Source organism: Gallinula chloropus (genome assembly GCF_964237585.1).
Source record: "Gallinula chloropus genome assembly, chromosome: 6".
Classification (NCBI taxonomy): domain Eukaryota; kingdom Metazoa; phylum Chordata; class Aves; order Gruiformes; family Rallidae; genus Gallinula; species Gallinula chloropus.
The window spans coordinates 24,409,536-24,413,216 of NC_140091.1; the positions used below are offsets into that span (position 1 = coordinate 24,409,536).

General features: G+C 55.1%; 1 long non-coding RNA gene across 1 annotated transcript; it reads left to right on the forward strand.

The window, feature by feature from the left end:
• Positions 1-1,282: 1,282 nt before the first annotated feature.
• LOC311193283 lies at positions 1,283-3,440 on the forward strand. The gene is made up of 2 exons (XR_014617380.1): positions 1,283-1,398; positions 2,649-3,440. It is a non-coding gene; the product is annotated as an uncharacterized lncRNA (long non-coding RNA).
• The last annotated feature ends 241 nt before the right edge of the window (positions 3,441-3,681 follow it).

The window sequence follows — 3,681 nt, forward strand, 5'->3', positions numbered from 1 at the left end:
GAATAGTATGTATCTCTCAGATTCATTCAATGTTCTTTGTTTTCATAGCTTTCCAAACCACTGTTCACAAGAAAATCTGCTCTTTCTCAAGAGCATCAGTGTTACTGATGGTCACTCGGGCTTTCAGAAGACCTTAGATTTTTTCTTTAGCAGGCAAAATCAAGGACGTGCACAAAACAGTAAGAAGGAGCCTATCCTAAAGATAGCCATAGGCAGGAGAATGTTCTGTTTTTCCACACACATGTTCTTCCTCAGTAAACCAGCAAGTTGACTGCAGAAGCTTTAAAGGAGCGTAAGTGCACTCTGGTATTTTTTTAGACTATTACTATTCCAGATCAGAATAAGGGTAACAGATGTTCTTAGCACAAAGAATAGGCAGAGACATCTATATTTCAGTCTTTCATCATATTTCAATTCATATGGGGCAACATATGTCCTTGTGTATGTATATCATCATGCAACAGGTGTGCACCTGGCCCTTAGCAAGTCTCTTCACCTTCTTAGGTCAGACATTGCCCAGTGCACAAACTTACAAGGAACTATGGAGGGGGTTAATGTCTTGGTGGAGCCGTGGCTTTGTCTGTTTAGCTCTCTATGGCACGGTTGGAATGTGAAACTCCCCAAACAGGATTGAGACAGGAAGGCAGAAGCTGGCAGAGGTTCAGCTACGAATCTGTGTGAAGCAGACTCTATGGCTCTGCCATCTGTCACGGAAATGCTACAGTAGTTGCAGGTAAACCGTCGGGGTCGTTTTTAACTGTGCTCAGAGTTCGGGTGCACTGCCCTGTCCCTGTCCCCTCCCAGCTTCCTGGGGACAGAACGAGCGCGCGGCCGTTGCCTAGCGACCACGACGCGGGCCGGAGGAGCATGCGCACTAGAGCGGGGTGAAGCTGCCCGGAGTACTCTGCGCATGCGCTCTGGGGCGATGTGATGCCCCGCGGAAGCCGGGACCGTGTACTTTGCGCATGCGCAGGAGAGCGGGCACAATGAGCTCGGTGCTGCGGCCGGGTGGTGCAGCGCACGAAACCCGCTGCGTTCTGCCTCCTTACGGACTCGCTGCGGTGCTGCGGCCGGGCGTCGCGGCTCGAGCGGCAGAGCGCTTAAAAGCGCGTGCCATGCCTGGCGACCGCGCCGCGGTAGCGCCGCGGGACCGATGAGCATGCGCAGCAGGGCGCGCTGAAGCTGCCCGGAGTATCCTGCGCATGCGCTCTGGGGCGCTGTGGCGTCCCGCGGGATGCCGGGAGTTGCGCCCGGTGCACGCACAGTCGGGCTCGCACCCGGCCGGGCATCCGCCGTGGAAGGAGCGCGCGAACTTGGCCGGGGTTCTGGCCGCCGGTCCCGGCTGCGTGACGCCGCGCTGCGTGCCGAGCGCTGCCGCCGGCTCCGCGCTCCCTCCCGGTGAGGCGCCGCCTCCGCCGCCCCGCGCGGGGTCGTCCGGGGCCCAGCGGTTCGCGGCGCGAGGGGTCGCGGCGGGCCGGGGCTCCGCGGGGCCGGTGCGGGGCCCGCGGGCGGCGAGGCGCCGCGCCTTCTCTTCCGCCGCCCGCGGCCGGCGTTCTCCCGGCGCCGGTCCGTTGCCGGGACGTTTCTGCGCGGCTTCCGGCGGGGTGTCTGGGCCGGGAGGGGGGAGCTCCGCGTTTCGCGGGCCGTGCGCGCCGCGGGTCGCCGCGGGGGCTCGGGGGGTGCGACCAGGCCAGAGCTCCCCTTCCCCGAGCAGCCGGCACGGGTGAGGCGAGTCAGCCCGGGCAGGTTCCTCAGCGCCTGCCATCGCTCCCCCGTGGAAGGGGGCGGGCGGGGCGGGGCGCTGCTGAGCCCTTCCCGAGCATTCTGAGCGTGTCCGGGGCGTGGGGTCGGGGCTGCCGTTGGGGCCGCGCTCGGCAGCTGTTTGGGTTTGGTGCTCGGCGGGGTCGGGGAGGCGGGGGGGAAGGAGGCGGTGCGGGGTTTCTGTTCAGGCTTGTGGTTTTCGCTGGGTGTTGGGACTATCGGGGTTCTGTGGGGCTTTGCCTTGGGCCTGGGGTTAGTGGGGCCGGTGCAGGCTTGTGGGGCTGTTTTAGTGGGATAGGGGAGGTCGCTTTGGGGCTGGCGGGTTTTTCAGGGTTTTGGGGACACGGGGGGTGTCTGCGGGGTTTGTGTGGGTTTGTGTCTCTTCATACTTGCGGCTTGTGGGTTTGCTGTCTCGGGGGGGTTGTTTGGGTGGAGGAGGCCTTAGGGTTTCTGTTGTGGTTTCTGTGGTGTCCGGGGTTTCCGGGTTTCTTGGCTTTTGGTTTGGAGGTGATTTTGGTTTGTGTTTTTCTTATTTTGGGTTGGTTTGGGTTTGTTTGGGATTTGGGTTTTTTTTTTAATTGGGTTTTTGGGGTTTCCATGGCTTGCAGGGTTTTCTTTAATTTTAATTTTTGTTTTTCTGGTCTGGGTGGGCTCAGGCGTTGGATGGGGGGGGTTATTTCTTTACCACATCACTGTAAATGAAAACAGTGCAAATTCTGCTCTGCCTTCTGTTTCCTTGTCAGCAAACATCTGCAACCTCAGCTGGTGTAACGAGTGGGGCCAGCATGTAGGTTTCACACTCGGGTGTCTGTTTTGGGAATGGTTACGTTGGGCTCAGCTCTGCTGGAGAGGAGGAGCTGAGCTGGACTTGTGCTTTGCCCTTGCAGATGCTGGCAAATGCTGTCCTGGAGAAGGCCGTGCGCAAGCGTCTTCTGAAGCCGTTGAAGGGCCCCACTGAAGCGACGTTGAAACTGCAGAGTTTCACGCTGCAGATGCGTCTTGGAAAGAGCTACAGGAAAACCCGCAGCTGGTGCGGCAGAGGAATCCTCAGGAACCGGGCGTGCTTCTTCCCACACCAGACTTCGTGGGCGTTGAAAAGATTCAAGTCAAGTTGGTGACCGTGCAGAAAACACATTCACTGGAAAAGCAAGTCCTGCTGCTGCTGCTGAGAGTCTGCAGACGGGTTTAGGAGCTCTGGAGAATAAGTTACGGTGCTTCGCGTGGCTGGGGTTCCCCGCTGCTCCTCCAGACCCAGGCTTGCCTTTCGGGGGAGGAAACCCAGCTGCCTGATTCTCCCTTTTGAGGGGAGTTCTTTCTTTCTTGTTCCTAAAAGTCCTAACGTGCTGTATATTCTCATAGCAGCTGTAGCTCCTTTAAAATCCAAATCATATCCTAAACTACAACCAAAATAACCTAGACATTAAAGTGTCTTACTAGGGTGACTGTAACATTTCCCCCCTTTGAAAGTATTGATAATTATACTCAGTGCTTTCACATAATCAAATTGCTGCTTTACTGAATGTCAAATTGTCACTTGTGCCAGATGCCAAGTTTTATTTCCTTTAAAGGGAGATTTCTTCCAATGGAGCATAATATAGGCCGTCCTAAAGTAATTTGTGATATATTTTGCCAATTTACAAGTTCTTTAATCAAATTATAATTACTTTTTTTTTTACTTCTATTGGTATTTGGTTTGTATTTATTTCCTTGTCTGAGCTTGTTCACCTCCTTTTATTTCTCAATCACTCAAGATACAGGTTTGTCTCTGAGTACTATTTGCTACCTGCTCTTGGTTTGATGATGATTTCTCTTTTATTCGTGCTTCCACCATCCTAGACTGCAGAGCAAACAGAAAAACAAGTTTGTTAATCACGTTAACTTTAAAGTCTCTGGATTTCCAACCATTGTCCAGCTAGTGGG